General features: G+C 36.7%; 1 protein-coding gene across 4 annotated transcripts in view; it reads right to left on the bottom strand.

Moving 5' to 3' along the window:
• LOC128890183 (zwei Ig domain protein zig-8-like) overlaps window positions 1-23,670 on the bottom strand; it is a 290,530-nt gene that overhangs the window by 120,939 nt on the left and 145,921 nt on the right. For all 4 annotated transcript variants that reach the window (XR_008460569.1, XM_054148463.1, XM_054148465.1 and 1 more), the window contains one exon: window positions 15,304-15,351. The gene's annotated coding sequence lies outside the window, so the exon portion shown is untranslated. The remainder of the gene's footprint in view (window positions 1-15,303; window positions 15,352-23,670) is intronic.

Raw genomic sequence — 23,670 nt, 5'->3', positions numbered from 1 at the left:
AATTTTGAACATTTTCATAATTTGTTTAAGTGCCGGGACGTTCCGAGTGCCGCGGTTGCGAAGCGTCCCATATTTTGCCGTACAACTCGAAGTAGTTTTCCATGGCTTGACTCCGGCAAACATAACTCACTCGAACGCGTACAGACTCGCCCCTTCGCGTTCTGGGAAGAACGTTTTTCGTCCCGGGCTTTTACGCATCATCGTGCAAGAGCACTCATTGCTTGAAAGTGCCGAATAAAGCAATTACAAGTGTCCGTGATTACACGGGCCGATTATAAGAGAGAACTTTTCTTGTGAGTTTAATAGATGAATATATTAGCACATTAACGAAGGGCCATTTTTCTACATAGTATATGTTAAATACTGCGCAAAATGGTTATCAAAGGAGTAGGTTTTTTTTTTGCTGGTTTCGAGGCAATTTTCATGATTTTTTTTGCAGTCAAAGTACTTGACATAAACGTTTGAAATTTAGTAAGTTTGTTTAAGCATATGTAAAGGGAATATTCAAAGTTGTTCATAAAGAGTATATTGAAAATAATCTATTCTTTGTTATCAAAAATGGAAGAGTACCCTTTTTAAAGTTTCGTGTTCAGTCAACCTGACAGGCTTGTGATGTAAACGATTACAACATTGACAGTTTGAAACTGTTTTTAATATAAGAACATTAAAGTCAAGCTTTTTTAATATTCATAAACCAATATGGAAATCTCTCTGTAAATAAATAAGAAGATTTATTATAATAAGGTTCACAGATATTTAACCTTGTATATTTAACACTTTTTTTTCCTCTCAGCCACGCAACAACAATTTCTGCTGTAAATAGAACAATTACCCGTCCGCCCTCCATCATGGTTTATCGTTTGCAACGTGCTTCAGTATTTAATGGAATACTCAAGTGGCGAGGGCGGACTTAGATAATTTAAATTGCTATCGAAATAATGCTAATGGAGCGTGTTATTTGGCCGAAAAATTATGGTAATGTACAGCCCGTTATACCTGATGTTGAACGCCCAAGGAATTTTTAACGTTAATTACACGTTACGCTACTAATTAAGGGCTGGTTACGTGCGATTTGTGCGTTACGCGAGATCTGCAAGCGCGCGATGTATTATCGCGTTGTAACGTTATAATTGGATGTAACACTGTAAAGCTGTATGAAAAATCTAGTTAAAGCTGCTTTATCGCTGCAGAGTTTATGACAGAGATAATAAGTGATAATAAGACGTGATAGTATCTTAGTGGTGAACTGAAAGCTGCACAGCCAATTCTTGTTTCATTAATAACGATTGTTTATTTATCATGTCACTTCATTGGTTTCCTTAGATGTCATCGATCTTAATGATTACATCCATAAATGTGAGGAGTGATTTTTTTAAATTTAAATTGTAGAAATTTGCAACGTAGAGGGAAGAAGAAAATATTTATTTACAAAATTAAAATAAAATTACAAAACAAAATTTAACATATACATGATATGTACGTTGAATAATGTTACTTTTATTTTATAAAAAGAAAGTCATTTCGATGCAGAGGTTAAACAAACAGTTTAATTGAACTTGGCACGTTATCAACATTTTTCCATGATATAACGCAAACATTGCGGAACGGTTATACAAATCATTAACGAGAAATCGATTAATCGGCGGGATTTGTTTGCCCGTAATGAACAGCAGCTCGAATTACTGATTACGAATCTGTGTAACGCGGCAATACGTGTGTTCGAACGTGCCTCAATAAAGCCGACGATTAAAGTAACAGACCGTAATCGTTGAAAATCATTATGCCAGCATCGCTTAATTCGTGTACAGAATATCATTGTTCTTCTACTAACAATTTTCGACAAACGACTAATGTTAGGATGAAAATTAACATAACTGAAGTAGAGATTTGTGAAAATTAATTCTTAGGACACTATATTTAGATAGTAACGGATAAAAAATTACTTTGCTGGGTAAGGGTGATAAACCCCGATTCTATCAACAATTGAGAAGAAATTACAGATAGGTAACTCTCTATTAGATTTGTAAACTCTGTTACGTAATTTGCATTTGATTTATGAATTACACTTTTCGTTAACAGTTTTATAAAATAATTGTTTACTAATTTTATAAATATTGAGTCAACAATTGAGGAGAAATTAGAGATATGTAGATAGGTACCTTTCTATTTGATTTTCAAACTGGCTTATATAATTTGCAGTCGATACATGAATTACAGTATTACAAAATAATTCCTAATTCTATACTTCCGAAGCGATTTTTAATTTCTACATACATACACTTTGTTTTTTTTAATATTTCATGCTATATAGCTATCTTACTCCTCTTCAAATCTTCAACATTCATCTTTAAATTCGAAATTAACGACCCAAATAGCTCCTGGATTTGCAAAAATATGCGTCAGATGGAAAAATTTACGTTTCAAAGAGTAAAATCAGTCAGTTCCGTTTCCGTTTGTCGGGGCGGACCCTACTTTAGCCGTCAAATTTTCGTTACGCGTCGAAAAAGTGCGCAAATCGGGGGTTGAAGAACGAGCTAAAAGCGCCATACATGGGTGTAAAATTATATACGTCACGACACACGACCAAATCGGTGCAACGAGTTGACAATGTTAATTTCAATTACACGTTTTCATACCATCGAGAGCGTCCGAGCGTGACGCAATTGGGACTTTTTAATTTCGTATTATCGTCCGCTGTAATCACTTTGCGCCTCCCCCTTCTACACCCCCGTCCCTCGTCTGACCATCGCCATTTTCGAACGACGGGACGAAAAATTCGTTTCCCCGATGCTCGTTCGGATCGTCGAAACGGTAATTTGTACGTCGTGCGGAATAATTGATCAGTCGCTTGGCCAATGATTACCATCACATAAACAGGTGGCTGGAATTTCGGTCACGTAACCGTTTGCATCTGCATGCGAGTTCGCGACTCTGTGCGTACGTTAGCGACGTCGCAAATTTTGGTAATAGGTGAACCGCCGGTGGCCCAGTTAATTACGACGGGAAAGGAGATCTTTGCGAGAGGACACTTGGACTTAACACAATTTTCGACGCTGTGCTGATTCGCAACCGCGAACTAAACAAAAACGTGATGCAGCGGCTACAAAAAGCTTCTGTACGTGTGCTTCGTTCGAAAAATAGTACTTGTATATGATATGTATATATAAAGGATTCTCCAAAAAGGACTTTGGAATTTTGATTTCAATAAAATAATAGGATTTTTGTATTATAAATGAAGATACACGTGATTGCCATTAAATATGAATGATAGTGCCGTCTAAGAGTATTTTATTTGGTCCATGCTTGTTGCTTAATACTTTTTGGTTAAATCAAACACTTTAATCCGCCGTGAAAGAAACAAATATTAGGTGGACTGGAAAGTAATGTTGCTTTTGCAGTTTTAAATACTTGTTTATCATTCATCAAGTTATTAACTTTTATCGAGCATCGAAAATTGGCACTCTAGATGGCAAAAGAAATAATTAAAGATAGAAATTTATTCAAAATTTGTTTGAATTTAATGTAAAAGAAACGAAATTACTTTGCAGTCTACCTAATATTTGTACAATTACAATTACATATAAAGTAATAAGTAATAATTGGTACAATACATTTAATTGTACCATCACGACGAAATTCGACGATTTATTATACAGTGTACACCTCAAAATGGTTAATCTCAGAACTTCGACGGTGTATCACGAACCTGTATAAACAACGATCCCAAGCGTCGTACGCCAAGTTGGCGTTACATGGTAAATCTGAGAACATCGTAACCATCGCGTAGGAATTTATCGATACCGGCGCAAGAACGCTAATTGCTACGTATTTCGCTGTTATGGACCGCAAAACCTTGGCAAGCAGTTTTTTACAAACGCTCGGTGGGCGATTGCGCGATAAAACAACACGACGGTGCCTGACGAATTATTTATAACAGCGACAAAAGTGTGGCGGTCCAGATAATGAGTGCACTGTTTGTTTCGTGCAGGTAAATACTAGGTCAGACATAATATCCTCGGAACTCGGGAACAAAGGTGAGTCGCGGAGAACCTTGCAAAAAGTCGTGGTCGGTTAGTTTTTTCAATGGCCTTTTATTTTCACTTTTGTTACTAAAGATTCACTTCTTGGAACAAGAAAGGAAGTTTGTAAATTAATTATGTTATTTACTTTTCCATCGAATCATGTATGTTATATTCTATATTATATATATATATATATAATAATATATATAATATACACTAATAAAATATACATGTGACATTAAGATTGATATTAATAAATAGATAAACTACTCGATATCAAAATTATTCATTTTTTCAGTACGAACAATAATAATCAGACCAAGGATTTATGCATTCTGCTCCTCATCTGTGTATATAAAAATAAATGAAATAATACACATGCATTTCAATCATAACAAATTAACACTGAAAACGGCAACATTCAATCGTCCTACAAAATTAAAATATATAATCGTTGTACAGAAATATTTCAAGCTCGGTTTGATCGCAATACCACTTCTTTTTTTTTCTCTGAGATATAGACGAATCCGTTTTAATTAAACTGTGTATGTCGTCTGTCGAACAAATTGAATCTCACCGGTTTATCTAGGCCCGTAACCCACATAGCTTTCGAGGGAGTCTATCCCTTTACTTGGCTTCGCTTTTCGATTTTTTCTGTTGGCTTTTTTCATCGCGTCCGTGACAAACGTGTCCGATGATCGACAGAAACAGACGGTGGATTAGTATCGCTATATAGAGATTGATCGCTTTGTAAATGTTCGGAATTCGAGGCGAACAGATACCATTTTTCGATGATGGAGAATGGATCGTTCAATTTTTTTGTTTGTTAGCGATAGCAGTAAAAATGGACAGTGTATCATTGGTTGGAAATTTTTATTGATATTGCGGCAGGAATAGTTACTAGCTTGCTTCGGGACGCAATAAAATTTTGCAGATACTATTGGGAACAAGAATTGAACATTGATGATATAAAGTTCTCAAAAATTACTTCAAATAATGTTATTGCATATTATATTTGTTAATTTTAGTGTACAGTATAATATTTATTTAATACGTCATATTGTGGTATTATGTATTACATTATATAATATAATATAATGTTATTAAATACGATAATTATTTCAATGTATCCTACTTTCTTTCACTGTATTTTGCTTTAGCCTTTAGTGTCAAAATCTTGGTCACTTCAACTATTTTACTAAACGAGTAATCCGTTTACTAAAATAGTGAAAATTACGAATTGCGTTCTCGCGATGGAAAGAGTAGCGTTGTTTTTGAATTTTATATAGCCAATGACTTTGAATGTTTAATGGAATGTTCAATTTCATTCTATTTCCAATTCATTTTAATCTAGTTTCTCTGATTGCGTGTATCCCTCTGTAGCTTCTGTGTTCCCTATGCGTTAATGAAGCGCAACATTTCAGGGAACATTGTTATTCGCAATGCACAATAAACATGCATTATACGAAACACAGATAATGCTGAAGCGCACCAGCCACTATCATAATTACCACGATCAAAGCTTTAAAAGAACAGTGGAAAGTATACAGTCGTCGGAGATTATGATTTTGAATAACAAAATACTTTTATTTAAATTAAAGTAACATTGATATAGTCTAGATTCTGAAATTCTAAATCCTCTTTTGGAATTATGAAATATCTCTGATTGATAAAATACATCGATTCATAAAATTTATTCCCCCACATCTTCTCAATTTTACTTCCATTGAATTATCGATCGATTAATCAAGTTGTACACCAAAGTGAACGCGATACTCATTGATGTTTGATGTGTTAAGTCGATTCCGAAAGCGGCCACATCCGACTAGAGGAAAATAAAGTTTACTACGCAGGTTTACTACTCACCGCGTGGAATTCTCGCTGCTCCCATCTCAATAGCTATCAAATCGAACGTAAACTCAAGAAACTCGGAAGAACGCAAGGAAAACAAGTTCGCAGCGGTACTTGAGGACCAATTTGCCACAAATTGAGAATACAGATTCTGGAGGAAATTCTGCCTTATTGCGAACGTCTTACCTACCGATAAGATGGCAACTGGTGTAGCAATATTCAGAATGGAAGGAAGCACAATGAATTTCATATCATCTATTAGGTCATTCCATCGTTATTGTTGTGTTATTCATATTAATATTTGAAATACACCTCTATGTGTTATGGAGAAATTTAATCGCTGAACTGCAGACGTTTATGCAAATTTATATTTTTATTTACATACACGAAGAACAGAGAGTTAAATTAAAGTAAGTTTTCACTTTTAAACATTGCAATGTCTATTTCATTTTTTGTATATTCTCCGAAGCAGAAATTACTCTACATTGTCCACATTCTTCCAACATACGATACCACATTCCTCTTAACCCGGGAATCATCTTTCCTAGGTTTGAGATACGTTTGCAACGGGATTCCCCTTTGTGTTCTTATTATCGTTTCGTCAACGTAAAACACGATCGCATTGGAGGACAACCGATGTATGGCCTTTGATGCGTCGGAGACTTCTAAATCGATTCTCATGTATCATAGTCAGTGTTTTACTATAACCGGATATTGTACTGTACATGTTCTCTGTCACAAAGTACTAGAAATTTGTGTACGAGTAGGCTTTCACGCAGAAAAATCTGAAGTGAATACTTATTTTCTTAGGGTGAATTTGGATACGCCATTTTTTATTTTCGAATTTCTAGTTCAGATTCCAAATCAGTAACCTCGAGAACTTCGAAACTCCTAGTCTCATCCAAATCGAACTTCTTTTCACATTTCGTTTCGCCATTGTGGATCTGCCATGTTGAATTTATAAATTATAAGTTCAGATTCGTAATCAGCGACTCCAAAAACCCCTGTATATCCAAGCTTCATCCAAATTGAATCACTTTTCGCAATCTTAGTTCGCTGTATCGGATCCGCCATTTTGGATTTCTAAATTTTCAGTTCAGATTTGGAATCAGCGACCTCAATAACCCCTGTATACTAATTTTCAGTCAAATCGTATCACTTTTCACATTTTGTTCCGCCATATTGGATCCGCCATTTTGGATTTCTAAATTTTGAGTTCATATTCGTAATCAGCGATTCCAAAAACCCCGGCATACGAAATGAGAAAAGTGACTAGATTCGGATAAAAATTTGTATTCAAGTATTTTCGAGGTCGCTGATTCCAAATCTGAACTCTAAATTCAGAAATACAATATGGCGGATCCAATATGGCGGAACGAAATGTGAAAAGTGATTCGATTTGGATGAAACTTTGCATACAGGGGTTTTTGGGGTCGCTGATTCCAAATCTGAACTCGAAATTCATAAATCCAACATGGCGGATCCAATATGGCGGAACGAAATGTGAAAAGTGACTAGATTCGGATGAAAATTTGTATTCAAGTATTTTTTGAGGTCGCTGATTCCAAATCTGAACTCCAATAGCAAGAAAAGAAAGTGTCAATAAAAAGTTTCCAAACTGTAATCACGCTTTCCCATCCACCGCAAAGGATATCCTTTGACTTGAAATAGCAAAGCCTATTCGAAGCAATTCTTTGAAATAGCCTCCCAATCGCACGGTGCGACGGTTATCGTTGGGCTAAATATTTTATTCGTCCGCGAAACATTTGCTCGAGATATTTATACGCTATTCTTTGGAGCAGAAAAGTTTCTTACGCTTGTAGTGACGAACCGATCTCGCCCATCTAAACCAAATCACAGCTCCACCGGTGAATCAGATAAAATGTAAAGTAGCCGTCTCCCGTGGACGGATTTCGCATTGTTTTTCACCGCACAAGGCAAACCGAGGACTGAATAGAGAAGTGGGCGGAATAAATAAGGAGCGAAACGTAAGGGAACGATCGATTTCGAGGAGTCCTCGTCTGTGATGGCCTACCCAGCCCGATAGACTGAAAAGCGTCCCTGAATCGAGACCGGCGACGGTTCGATGGCTCTCGCCCACTTTTTCTGGCGAAAATTGAGCTGCTTACCGATCGTATAATCTTTGGATCACTGGTTCGGAAATAACGGGACGTACACCATTAAAAGTGTACGTCCCTTGCACGGGTTGATCCGTCTTTGACCTATTTTGGTGAACTACTGTTCATAAAATTCTACTTGTAATGTAATTATTCGTAATATTTCCACTGAAAATTATACATTTTATTTTCATTACTTTATTTGCCTTGTATCTCTCCACGTTATTCTTAGCCACGTTATTTAACTTTAATTACTCGAATTAAATTTATAATACTTGATTACTTCACTCGAATAAGTATTGCTGGAAAATGTAAATTCGATAACAAAGTGCTATGCAAATTTCGGATTTCCATATTTTCCGAAAAACTCAATTTTCAACCGTTTCAACTCGAGCGGAGAAGTTTCAATTGCCAGGCGAGCGGATATTTTCCGATAGACGTTCAAAATAGTAAACTTCTGAAGGAAATATTCTGCTAACGTTCCCACGGGATTAATAGAGTAACTGTGCCATTCCAAAGAAACCCCATGTCTTCGTCCGTGATGCGACAAAATGGCGAGCTTGCTGGTCCCAAGGTGAACTAGCTCGTTGCTTCTGATTTAAACAGGTACTCGTTTTATTTACCAGTTTCGAGGCAATTTTTATAATTTCTTTGCAGTCAACGTATTTGATAAAAACTTTTGAAATTTGGTACGTTTATTTAAACATGTTTCTTATCATTTTCTTATCATTTTCAAGAGCGATACTTTACATCACTCTTTCGCAACGATATTAATTTTGCCTAAGAAAAGATTTGTTGTTAAAAGTAAATAATACTCGTGATTTATTCCACACGTGACATAACTTTCACCGATTAAATTACTTCAGTTTTTAAAAACGAAATAGAAAATACGTGATCTACACTCGGCGCAAGCGGTATCAAAAACGATATTTATTATTCAGAGTGAGTGTTTTAAAATGTATAGAGATCGAAACGATAACGCGAAGCAATTAATTCGGAAACGTTGCTTGGTAGACGGAACTATTTAATTCTGGGCAGAATTATTTAACTCGCGGGGGTCTGCATCGCCGTTTCTACTCTAATTAATGGAAAACAGTGTTATCGTGCGATATCAGAAGTCCTCGACTCGAGGTGCAATGTTTACCTGTTCCAGGCTCATCCTGGTTGGATAAATATGCAGTAATGAATACTCTATACACTTTTATTCCATTTTCTAAAATTAACTATTTAAAGTAAATAAAGTTCTTTTATTTTTATTTTAGCCCTAAATAACTCCTTTACATTCTTTTTTTCTAGTAGATCACGTATTAAAATAAACATAGCTAGAACGTGCAGCAATTTTTTAGTATCGTTCCCTACAATAAATCAACGATACGGATCGGCCAGTTACTCTAATTTTTGTCAATTAATAATCGTAGGATTCGTCTTGTCACGCGTGCACGTAACGCAAGCTCGTTAACGAGAATATTCCGTGCCGCGTAACGAACGCTGGCGTACGCGTTAAGAGCGTCAGAAGTAATCGTAATTAGCATTTGAAACTGACCGGAAATGAAAATTTATAAAAGCCATTAATTCGAGGCGCAATTATCCGCTCGTGCGGCGCATCGTTATTAATGCGTCGAACGTTTCCGTGAAATCCCGTGAATTAACGATGCTTATAAAACCAGAGTACACGAGTTATTCAGAGTTTTTAAATTGTATCAGAATCGGGCTCGCCCCGCTCTACTTTGTGCCTGAATATGTAATTGCGATCTCTACACTCTGATGAACTGAATATTCTGTGTGAACGGTATCCTGCGGTTTTTACATATTTTATGTTCTGTTTTTTCCACCATTTCCAACGAAAGGAAGGTATAAGGCAAGGAAAGTGTGAAGAAAGAGAGTATTCTAATTAGAATAAATTTTAAATACATTCTTTTCAGTTATTTTGTACTAACCTACAATAAATACTTACGATCGTAAACTAATTTCATTTAAACTAAAAAGAAAAAAAAATGGTTGTGTTCTATACACCCAATATTTGATTAAAAAACGAAATTCCAAAGGGCCTTTTAGAAGACCACTTACACGAGTCTATCTACGACCGTGATGATATCTGTCCTGAGTTTATTTAACATTGTCCCTCCGTTCTATTTATTTATATTATTTGCTCCCACGTAAAACAATGAAACGAAATCGCATCTATTTATTTGTAGCGTGTAAACACAAAGACAACAAAGATACTTTGACAAATACTTCTCAGATGTTTTAGGTTTTCTGATTTTCAAGAGACTTTATAGAATGTAAATGTTTCCTCGTCCCTGTATTTATTTTACGGATCTCTTTTTCGCGTAACAGCTCGCCCATTTGTTGGCGTTCCACTGTATCCGTGTATTTTTCGCTCCACTCTTTGTTTTCCTTTGGAGTGGGCATTGACCAGTTTATCGACGATGTATGGCGAACTGGGATTTCTGTTTTTCCTCGCAAACTTGTTTATTGTCACGAAATTTTTCGGTTAAAATTGTTGACGTTAACAAATTACTTTTCTCGAATTTTCAACAGTGGAAGCGAAACGGTCTCCATTCGACTCCAATTTTTCATTTATGATGGACATCCAAAAATGGACGTCATTCTCACACAGGCGAAGGTACACCAACGAAGATGTAACAATATTTTAGTTAATTACATATTGCGTAAACTTATTTTATTTTTGTCCATGTGATTCGTCATAATTTATCAAATGTTCATTTGCATGTTCTAAGCTCCTTCCATGAAGCATCAGAGAGTTTATTATATGAGCATAAATACAGAAGCTTGCATTTATTGATATTCATCTTGAAATTTATATCATAAATATAATATGGTTTTGAACACCAAAGAATATATTCTATACTTTTCAGGAAAGAGGAACTATATTTCGTAGCACATTATTAATGTTTATTCATGTTCTAATAATTCTTTTCCAAAGCCAAATATAATATCAGCCAACATGTTATAAATATATTGTATAAAGGTACATGACACGTCTTTATACAATATGTATAATTATATACCTTTCAGAAAAGATAAACTACATTTTTAAAAATTCGTTTAAATAGAAACTTCATCACTCTGAGATTTAAAAAGAAAGAATATAATTAAAAAATAGTGTTTTTGAATCGTTCACCAATTTTTCCTTGCAGCCGTACTCCATGCTCCAAACAAATCGCAATAAATTAAAATCGTAACGTTTATCACGGCCCCGTCTGCAAATACCGTTTCGTCGTAGTAAGCTTTTGTTACATAAAACACATCCAATATAATTCCAGAATTGATGTACCTCTTACCAACATCGAAACGTTCGAATCGAAATACTACGTGTCAACTACCGTTTTCATCCGTGTTTTACAGCCGACTCATAAACTGTAAGATATATTTTATAGACCGTACAGGTACCCCGAACAAAGAAATAAAGAACCCCTTCGACGGGCTAAAAAGAATCAATATTACGAGATAAAAGTTAACAGCGTTTATATAGCCTCTCTTTTGTCCCTCCATCGTTCTTAAAAGTGTTTGCTGACGTTCACTCCTCGTTACCCTCCGCCCCCGTCGCTCGCCTTTCTCTCAAATATTGAGTCGGAAATTTTGCATTCGCGATAACCTCTTTAATCCCTCGTTGGGCGATCTCGAAAAGTCCGCGAAAAATCACCCGTCACGGTAATCCGTTTTCCCTCGACTCGACAATTTTTCAAATAGTTTCAGGTTCAATTTGTACACGGGATTCCACGAAATCTTTTCGTGAGCCACCATTTTCACGTTTCCGACTTTCATTCGATTCGAATAGGTCCGACGATACGCCCAGCCGACGACGCTCGTTCGTTTTTTCCTCCAGTTACTATCGCTCCTCGTTGTCATGAATTGCAAAACGTTATTCCACTCGAAAATTATCGCGTAATCCTTGGACGTTTCCTGTCTCGAATGTGAAACAAATTCCGACGGATTCAATCTGAAATAAAACAACTGAACTAAAATGATTATTTCGTACAGATATCGTAACCGAAATGATTTCAGTTTCGACGCGTAAACTGTTTCTAAGATTACCACGGTATTTACATGCCGAGATCGAAAATCAATACCATCAAAATTATGCGGTTCAACGCACAACAGAGCGCGCAATCGAAACCACCGATAATCGTCCCATTATTCCGTAGTATGATTTGCCTGAAATTTGTAATCACGAGGATGACCGTCTCGAACGGTAATAATCGTCGGAAATTAATTGCATCTAATTAGACGATGATTACCCTATGGTACGACTGATTACTGAATTTATCAGAATTACAGGAGGAATAGTCATCGAACAGCGGCAAATAATATTTAGGGATTTTCCAACCTGTTCCTCGTGTAAGGTAAATGTATTATATTGTATGGAAAACAACATTTACTCTGCACACAACATTTTAAGTTAAAATAGGGTTAATTGACTTTTGAACGAATTTCGACATTGAACACAAGTGAATGTAATTATATATATTTATTATATAATTATTATACTTATTATATAGTTTCATTATATATTGTAATTATTATTATTCGCATGTGCACTGCAATTATCTATTCCAAACCATCAGAAAAATAATTCTATCGTCAATATAAAAAACTGTTTTTAAATAATCTTCTTCTTTGTTCCTCAAACTATTATATCTGCGATCCAGTCAGAATTAAAATTGTATTATGAATCGACACCATCTACCACCAAAAAATTAATTATAACCTTAATATACAAAAATTGATCACTTTCCTAAATAATCCAATTCTGCCGGCGTCAGATAATTGGTACCGTGGCCCGATCAGAATGAAACTCGCACTTGGAAACAACACCATCCTACCATCGTCTAACAGAGCTTTGAAACACATCCTGGTAAAGGTATCTCTCGGCGCTAGTTTCGCTCATCAACGAACCCCAGGTTTTTTTGCCTTGTAAAACGCATTTCGTCGAACTGCAAGCCGTGCGCGGATCGTCGACTCGGTATTTCCGTTCGGTATTAAACCTCGTCGCGGATAATCAGCCTAAAGCAATTTGTTTTTTCACGTTCGCGCTGCAATCCGCGTCCTTGTGCGATTTCGCGAGCAAAGGATGCTCCGTATTCCGCGCGATATTCGAACGGAAGAGGAGAAACGAACGAACAAGCATAACGAGGGAATTGCATCAATGTGTCGCTGCACCGGGGCGCGCAATAAAACTTACCCGTTTACAAACTTCATCCTCCACCTAGTAATTACTAATCATCCTTTATTGCACCGCGGGCTGCGGGGTCGAACGATCGACTTCCGAAACATCGAGCCTTCGATAATTAAGCGGACTACATCGGAATTTGAAGGATCTTTCATCTGGATGAAACTGTCATGATGTGTGGACATTAGAATCGAAACGAGTACTATTGTTAGTAAGTGGCCAGTAATTGGTCTGTTTATGATTTTTGTCGAGATGAATATTATACATACTTATATTATTTATTCTATGTAATGGACATCATGATCCTTAGGGTTTGATGTAAGTTTAGAACCAATCAATTCCCAAGTATAATACATAATATGCTCGTTGTTAAAATACCGATTACAGAGAAAATACGTGCAAGATGACATTTGCATGTTTAGTTGCAAATTGCAGAGTCAAAATACTATTATATTAAAACTACTCAAAATATGTCTTTCATTCTGATTATATCACATATGGTTATTATTTTATGTTTTAATTATATACTGTAATTGTTTAAAAAGACTTTAACCGCACCGGAAATATTGAAACACATGTTTATTTTGTTATAAAAATTATCGTTATAATCATAATACTTTACTAAATAAAGAAATATACAATATTAAAGTGAGACAGGATATTTGTACGTCAAAATCAGTTTACAGATTAAATTGGTATGATTTGTATATTTTATTGGAGCGGATAAAAAATGAAAAATATAAAATTTGTCCCTCATGAAATCCAAAAAGAAATTAAAAGAACTCATGCAGCTGAATCTAATTCGTTTAAAACGTGTTTACATATCCCGCGAAAAAAATCAGATGATTTTTATACGCGTTATTTCGAGTAAATAAACAGCGTGTAAATAATACGCATTCCGTGTGAAATGATTACCCGCCATCCACATCGACGGATTTCAATATCGATTTCAAAGGTGGCTGCTTTAAAAGTTCAATCTCTTTCTCTCCCTCAAATATAAACGAAACAAATAAGCGTAGAACCATGGAATAAAATATATGTCCCTCCACTATTTCCACTTTCACAGTCGCAACTCGTTCCGCGTTGCGTTTCCGATTAAAATCGAGATTGAAATTCAACTCGAATCGGCTGATAAACGTTTAACATAGATTTTTCGTGTACCGAACAGAGAAATATACAGGAGCATTATGTATTCGACGCTTCGCGTTTAACGTTCGCGATTGAACGCTTTAAATAAATGAAAACGATCGAACGAACGTTGCCGATACAAATCGCGCGTAAAGAAGATAAACTATCCGCCGTGATCGCGCTGTATCGCGGCAGCCTGTCGTTCGTTTAATGGAAAGTTAAGTATAATTACCGGTAATTACCGTATTTCGTCGCAATTTAATTAGCATAAGTTCGTTTCCGAGATTTACTGCGTTTCCACGGCATTTAAAACTCTCGGCGAGCGCCAGTCCTCGGGCAAATTAGAGTTACGTTTAAGTGCATCGAGTTGCCGCTAATCTTGCACCATGGAAAGTGAAAACTTGGCGGAGTTCGAGGGAAACTTGACGGCGGAGCTGAGAGTAGGAAGCGAAACTGTGATTCTCGTGTGCAACGGGTCCCTTGCGTGACAATTAACTACCCGTGGCTGATGTTTTCGTCGAGTTTTCATATAAAATAGCGATTCAGCGGCCTGGGATATAATCGTGGCCCCTACTTTGGATAATGACGCCACTTTGGGGTAATAGTAATAATTCTCCCTTTTAGTTACTCCGGAAGCCAGCGAAGATTTCTTAATATTCGCTGAATGCTACTTTATCTATAAATACTGACAAGAACATCGATAAGGGGTGCTTGAAACAGTTTTCTGTAAAGGTACATAACCTTTGTTTGGAGGGTGGAATGTATGGGTCAGCAGTAGAGGAAAACTTTTACTGCAAATATCCAGAGAAATGGAGGGATCATACAGTTTTAAAAAACATTACTCGGTCGTTACAGACATTTCTTGAATTTCTCGAATATTCCGGTATAGTCTAATTTAAACGCCGTGAAAATATACTTTTTATATTTTATAATTCATTAATCCAATATGTAGTTGAAATTTTCAGATGGTAACGATCCATTAAAAACTCACCACGAACAGAAGCCGCAATCCTCCTCCGATATGCGAGTTAAAGGGAATCTGAAACAGATCGAATTTTCTTTACTTAATGCAAAAAGTTATAATAATTATTAATAACGAATGGATTATTTCCAACTCTAGCATTTTTGCAACGGAAAAAATTCAATTTCCACGCTTTCAAAAACGCAATTTAGTTTCTCGTACAAAAGCTTAGCCTTTTGTAACCGCAGGTAGCTATAGCAACTGACTGTGAAAATTTGTTTGAACCTCTCGTTTCGTTTGAATCGTTCCCACAGCATCCTGTCCACCGCAAGAAGGTACAAAAAAATGTACCCGATTGCGATAGCTGTGCATCCAATATTTGTACACATTTCTCGATGAAATTTTATTAGAAATATACGAGTAGATTCACTTTTAGACGAAAATAAAGTGAAGCAGTATAAGTTTACGGTTACATAAAATACTGATCTGGTTTTTTTAAAGGATACTTTGAAAGTTAATTATACTCATTGTTTTAAAATTATAATTATCGTACTTGACTTGATATATTATATCGATAACATTATGTAACTTTATGTGTACCAGTGAATTATGAATGGAAAATGAAATTCATTAAACAATTCATTTCTTCAGAATTATCTTCTCAGCCAGATACAAGAATTTGTTCAGTGAATTATGAATGAAAATTGAAATGTATTAGACAATCTATCTTTTCTCCTACATACGATTGTACGCAAACAGATACAAGAATTTTCTATAAATATACAGTTTAAAATCAATTTTAAAAAAAATGTTGAGACAGTGTCACATATTCTTCTTTCTAAATTTATTTCCACTCTCTCAATAAATTTCTGTTATAACCCTTGTGTTACTGCAACCCAAATTCCTAAATTACCCCCAGCATCGTGTTATAAAGTTCAAAAACAATTTCAACAAAATACCCAGAAACAATCACATCATACTCTTCTTCCTAAATTTATTTGCATCCCTCTCGACATATTTCTATTACACCACTCGCGTATACAACTAAAAATCTCTCTATCCCAAACCTCCCCACGTACCATCCAGAAATCTCCGTCTCTAAATTACCCCCAGCATCGCGTTATCCCGCAGTCATCTATTTTCATAATAAACATCTTTCTTTCCCGTGTCCACGCGTGCTTGTAAAATCCGCAAAAACTGGCTTCAGTCGCGCCGACATCAGAAGGGGCGAATCCGTGCGAAAGAACAGAGGGTAGATCGCGGGTGCACGGGTGAATTTACGAGCCAGATACGCGATACACCGCGTGCATCCGCGCGCTATTTTCTCATCTAAAGTAACACGGATCCTGGGGATCCGGCACGCCGGACTTGGCGTCACTTGCAGGCAAACAGTTTCGGGGGTGGTTTCACGGCTTACTTGCGCGCGGCATGCGTGTACGCGTTCTTGCGCCCCACGCAACCCCTCTTCAACGCGAGCACAGATAACGCTGACCTGAAAAACTACGTAACCCCTGCCCGTAGATCGTTATTATCTAGAGAAAGGGAGGTCGAGGGGGAGAGCAACAACGGAAAACAGGATGCATTTGTCCCGTTCTTTCCGCCTTCGTGGACGCGAGGAGCTCTGCTATCTGCATCGCGAGGCGCTGTCTAGGTACCAGAACTACGGGTACAAACCTATGCTCGCACACGAATGCGAAATATCGTCGCGTAAAACCCTACGTCCCGACGTAGTCGGTGGATACGTTTATCTTGACGCATTTCCTTTTTTACCTATTTTTATTCTACTGGAAAACGTCTACCGGTTGGATCCTTCCTGGAAATGCCAAGATTTTTCTGGCGAGCTCGCAAGTAGTTACACTTGACGCTTTCTGGAATCGGTGGAATCGATAGTGCCATTATGTGTGAACTGTTAGTTTAGAAATTTAGATTTTAGTTAATTAGCGGTATCGTAATTTTCGAAAAATGAGGTCGTCTAGGAATAACTGTGCATTTTCATAAATGTCGAATTGCTTTTTAAGAAAGAGGAAAATGTATAATATAAATAGATAATTTATGAGAAAGAGAAAAATATATCAAGTTGATTCATAAATAACTTGTTTCTTACGATTTATTTTCAAATGTCCTATCTCGTAATGAATCTGACCAATTATACAACCGCCATCTTTGATTATCACTTTTACTCATCCAGCAAGCAAATCAAACATGCATTACCTGTAAGAGATTTCTCAAAAGCATAATCATTTGTCACCTGCAGCGCAAGTTATTCGTGAATCAACCTCAAACGTTCAAAAATAAAGAACTTATATTCTCGATACAAAATAAATCACTATTAAACGTGACAATAACGATCGTTATTTCGGTAACAGAATTTCATCCCTCTAACTAATATTCTTCTTCCTGAAATGCCATCCGGTTCGAAATTCAGGACACCCGGAAATACATATTTAAATTTCATGGCATAAAGCTGGATGCAGAGAGATAGAGCCATACTGCTCCGCGAGGGCAGTTACGAAGCGTCCAGCAATAAAAGCTCGACGCTTTCGTGGGCAAATTCTGTTTTTTCTTGCTCTTTTCTTTTTACAATGAAAGAATCGGCGAGACAAGCAAAAAAAGTAAACGAGCGAAGCCGCAGCGGAGTGATAAAAGGAGATGTTTGCGCGAGCCGTGAGGGGAATGGAAGAGAATGAGGGAAGAGAACCGTTCGATTCTTTCGGAGTCGTTTAGCAAATACACTTCCGAGCTTTACTTTGCCCTCGGTTCAAGAACTCGTTCTCACATGGGCTACTGGGGTTGGAAGAGGAAACGGCGTAGGTTGGAAACGGGTGGAAGAGTAGGCTAGCCACTTAACTCAACGAATTTTCTACCACGTTGCAGATCGAGCGGTCGTTTCTCATTGTCCGTGCACGCAACTTCGAGCCAAGGACTCACTAAATTTCGCGCGCTTACGACCGCTGGGAGGGAGGATCCTTCGCGCAATACCATTTGAAGATGTGAACGCTGCGAGGGAAAATGCTTCTCTTCGTTTTCTCGGTTTCTTAGTTACAGCATCGGGCGCTAAGTTTCGACGGCTACCGCAATGAGAAAGTTCGATGTCGAAAGAAGAGATTACTGAAGTTGGGAATGGTCGAACTTCATTGTGCTTACGCTTTTGCTGCATTGTTTACTGCTTTTGTAGAGTGGAAATGTATGAGATCTGCGTAATGGAATGACGAGGGGTGACATTCTCTAACCGAGGGGATTAGTAAATGTTATAGTTATTGATTTGTTTACTTTCGTTTGTGACATTTTCTAATTACGGAGGGAAGGGGTGCCCTCATATTATACCAATATTATTTTGATTTGTTTACTTTCGTTTGTGAACTTGTTTAATTATGGATGGAAAGGGTGTCTTTATATCTGCCCAATATTATTTTAATAAGAAATTGTTCAAAACATAATGTTCAAATATTTCATTAATCTACCCATTTAATTCTAATTCACACTTGTTACCAATCACAAAAGACAAGGATATACCCAAATTCATTTTTCTTCGAGCCTCCTACTCAATTTTAGTAAATCCACTTCGCCTATTGAGGCAATTAATCAGTAACAGAAATCTGATAAGAAATCTTCGCAAACCTAGGATCCATCCAACTTTTAATCTAAATTTAACACCATTCAATTTTACTTACAGATCGCTTTCTTTCACCACTCGAATGTCTTCCACCCTCGAACGCAACAAAGTTTATGCTCGTCTAGCACTCCGTGAACGACGTACTTCAATTCAAATACAAGCACTTCCCACCATCGGAATGTTGTTTTTTTCCCCTTTCACGTCACGTTTATTTCGCTTCGCGCTTTCATCGCGCTTTCTAAATGATAAACAGCGCCACGACGACGCTTTAAACGAACGAGCATACATAATGCAAAGGTTTCTAGGTTTTCCACCTCCTTCCACGTTACGCGAGGACGATACATGGAGTAAAACAAAAAAAAAAAAAAAAAACAATGCCTCGAATCAGTGTCTACGCCCACGCAAGAGGGATGTGTCGGATAAGCTGGAAACCGCGGTCTCGTTTCGCGTGCATCTGTGAAATCTGCCTTGTCGGACGTGCCTACAGAAATTTCCGTCGCATTTATTCGAATCAATACCCGCGGTGTAGGAATTGTTCTCAACCCGGTATACCCGTCGAGGATACCCGGAGCTTAGATGAGAAATAGAAGAACGCGGAAAGCTCGGTTGGTTTTATGCCAAGCCAACGAACGATCACGTTACAACGACGACGAAGCGCCACCGTTCCTCCTACCCCCTCGCCACTGCTGTGAAATACGTCGAGCGAAACGCTCTTTACGCCTAGCATTTTTCCTTCGAATCGATAGATTTCTCGAAGGCTCCACGCACGCGGATAAGTTACACAGGTTTCCTTCTGTATCGAAGAAGGAGAATAACTTGGTTCTTTTAGTCGGAGCGCTGAACAGTCGCGTATCGAGTTCACGCGTGTGATTGAGAGGACGGATTTGATGTCGATGGAAAACCCACTACCGTTCGATTTGCTTGCAGGCTTGACACTTTATTTACACCTGACGAGACCTCGGGGATTTTTTGGCGAATTATTCTCGATTTGAGCGGTATTCGGAGAGCGAAATATTCGAATAACGTTCAGGAGAGCTGAGACTCAAATTTTATTCGAGTTATACTCGAATAATAGTTGTACTAAATTCGAATAACATGTGAATAATATTCGAGTATCATTTATATTATATTCAATTAGCTGAATGTTTCGATAAAAATCAAATAACATTCAAACAGTATTTTAATGATATTCAAATAAAATATGAATAATATCCAAACATCATTTGAATAATATTTCAGCAACATTTACATTATATTCGAATAGTTAATTGTTCCAATAAAATTCGAATAACATTCAAGCAACGTGTGAATGAAATTCTAAAAGCTGAATATTGGAGTAACATTTGAATGATATTCAAATAACATTTGAATAATATTCTCATAATATTCAGGCAGCAAGTACGCACACTGATAAACAGAAAGAAGCATTTTTTCCTTTCATCTTATAAGATTCTCTACAAAAAGACCTCGATAATCAGTTGAGCTTCACTTCAGCGTAATACCATTCCCCTAATCCTGGCATCTGGCGATCCTGTGAGATAATTCACAACACGTTCATGTTATTCCTCGAGAATTGAAATTCCACGATCTTGGAATTCATAGATCCTGTTTCGTTTAAAGCTAACCATCATATTCCTGACCTCCTCGTCTTCGTTAGTATAATGAAAGAATATCGCGAATGTAAATCTCTCCTGTTAACATAATGGAAACGAGTTCTTTCCTGAACGCTTGAGATCCAAATTTATTTCAGGTTTAGATGGGGTTCGATGCAAGGGCTGCTAGTCAAATTGCCAGCTTTAACGTCTTAATTAGGGCTAGGGATCTACATCTAAACCCCTGGTGTCCCTGGAGCGAAGTACTCGGGCTAAAACGTAATTCACTTGTTACGGTCAGTGGATGCCAAGTCTTCGGCGGTACCCTAACCTGGGATACGGGCTACTGACCATTGCCTGCACAGACTATTACTGTTGGAGACACAATAACGTCCTGTGGTCACTCTGTCGTCAATGTAGCAGAATCTATTCGAGTTAAGGGGGAAGCATGGTCCTGGGATGTGGTTTCCAAAGTACGTGAACAGTGCTGTTGTTTAAAACAAAAAAGGAAATTTCTTCCGTTTGAATGTGCAGTATATGTAAGATAACAGAAGACATATATATTATTAGATTTTCATGTTAAATATTTTAGAATTGATCCAATTCTATTTGGACACATCCAAAACAAGTAATATATTTAATTCAGGAAAAATATACTCCAACGTTTGTTAGACTTCAATATTAAATACTCTAGCATTGATACCTCGAGTATATTAATGTTTGCTAATTAATTACTTCTTAATGGATCTATCAAACATATAAATTCACAGACTAATATACTCGTAATCAAACAGTATTCGACTTTAATTTAGAACAAATGGAAAACTATTTGAAATTACCCAGAATTTTGATCAACTGATTAAACTCATATTATATAATTTGATGTATGAATTAATTTAATATCTTCCGTTTGAGACAACGTTTGTGTTGACGGCCAAAGTTATAGCCCCTTCCTTTTAAAACAGCTTTGTTTCGCCCCGCAGGTGCGTTTTTTCCTTTCAGATCATTTTCGATACGCGGCACGTTTCGAATCTTCGTCTCTCGTCGTTGGAGGAATTCTTCGCATTTTCACGTTCCGGCACGTTCCGGTCGTTCTTTACCCAAGTTCCCATCGTCACGTTTGCTACAGCTGTGCAGTCTTATTGTAGGTGGCGAATTAATCATCCGGACCATTAGACTTATTGAAGTTCCAATACATCGTTAGACTACTCGGATACTGAAATTACTTGACCCAGAGAATATGTCGCATTTCAAAATCTTCTTTTGTTAAATAAAGGCCTGGAAATCGTAGTAGTTCAAATAAAAACAAATAACAAAATTGAGCCACGCATAATACCATACAGTATTTTTTATTTAAGTTTGAATTTACTGTGTGTATGAATTTTTTATTTTTATTTTATTTACATAATTATGATTTTTAACATTTTAAATGTAGGGAAAACTAATATTAAACAAAGAGTGTAAGGTATTTCATTCTCAAATTGCACGTGAGTTTATTGGTAGCATAAATGGAGAAACTTTATCTTTCCTAGTGAAAAGTGATTTAATTTCTGCTAACCAGATGGTTCTATATTATCACTTTTATGATTTATGTACAAAAGAGAAGATATTAAATTGTTAATAAATGGACGGTGTTTCTAGAGCAACATAAATCGTATTTTATTGTCTAACATTAGCTGTAAATGTTCTTTTTCGAGCTTTTAAAATATCTGTTTCATAAGGACAATTTATATTTTTTCCATAAAAGTATCCCGAGAAAAAGTTCTGTTAAAGAGAGCATATAAGATCAAATTAAACTATTTACTCGCATTACGGTAATTGTTTACATAAGATATTATTCTAAGAATTTGTACAATTTTTATTAACAATTTGTTTAGGAAGTGTAAGTCATCCAAGCTTGATACTGACTGCCATGGTCGATTACAAATCGGAAGACAGTGTTTTTAGGGGACGATTCTGCAGCCTGCAGGCGCAAGAAAGGTGCAAAGAAAATCCCTATGATTCCAAGCTCAACTTACAATCGCAAGTAGTATTATACTCTGGGGCCCGCCATTACGTTTGCTCGTTCACTAATGGAAGTGATATTTCTGTACTCATGCAAAAAGTAACGTAAATGGAACAATTCTCTAAAAGTACGCTATCTCCATTTGCTTGGCGAAAGGCGTTCAAATAAAATTTAATGCGATCGTCCCAAAAATCTACTCTCGCGCAGATAAATTTTAAGTTGTTTTCCAATCGATTATATTTCCATAAAATCGATGCATTTATTAAAAGTTTGCGGATTTCATGAATTTATGTATGCACACATATGTGCAAATTAAAATTCGTAGCGCTAATGATGTCCTTCGTTCAAATTTTACATGTTCAACGTGAAACATAATTTCATTGCATAATTTCAATCGTCACATTTTATTGAATAAATGTGACATAAAAAGTGTTTTATTTATTCCAGAATTTATTTCTAATATTATAGTTCTTCATGAAGTCTATTTATACCCCCTTGAAATGAGTTGATTTAAACCCGAACGACTAATCAGTGGATAAATATCGCCCAGCCTTTCGGGTTCATTAAGCCACGACGTGGAAAATTAGAGTTATCGGTGGAATTTTCGAAAGCACTTAATCGTATAAGTGGCGTTCGTCTGATCATCGAACACGCGAGCGCGAAAATCAAATGCGCGATAATGCGTTCGTTTAAAACCGAAATTCGATCGTAAATTCAACGTCAGAACAATTATCATTCATCTGTTGATAAATTTTCGGTTCGAGGGAAACCGACGGTCCTCGTTTGCGAGCTTATCGCGCTTTAAAAATTCCCAATGCGGGTTTTCCGTCTATTTCTAGATCATGATTTACCGGGAACTCGTAATACATTTCACAGCACAAAGCGTTGAATCATCGCAGTCATTTATACGTTCCGCCATTTAAATTTATTTCGACTAGTAAACTTTCATTTCCGACAGACAACATTAATTACGCGTACACAGCCTCGATTAACGAGGTGCATTTTAATGGACGGGAGCCTGATGCGACAAATGCTGTTTGTTATAATGAAACGAAGATATTCGGACTGTTAATGGTACTTATTTAGTATTAAACTCAGTTATAATTTTGCACAGTGTGCTAGGTTTAATGATCAATACTTTCATACGATTTACTGGCCTTTGTTGTGCGAAATATTTAAACAATAGG

The sequence above is a fragment of the Hylaeus anthracinus genome, unplaced genomic scaffold (assembly GCF_026225885.1).
Source record: "Hylaeus anthracinus isolate JK02 unplaced genomic scaffold, UHH_iyHylAnth1.0_haploid 12000, whole genome shotgun sequence".
NCBI classification, from domain to species: Eukaryota; Metazoa; Arthropoda; class Insecta; order Hymenoptera; family Colletidae; genus Hylaeus; species Hylaeus anthracinus.
Note: the sequence above shows the minus strand (reverse complement) of the source record. Positions and strands in the feature narration are given on the sequence as shown.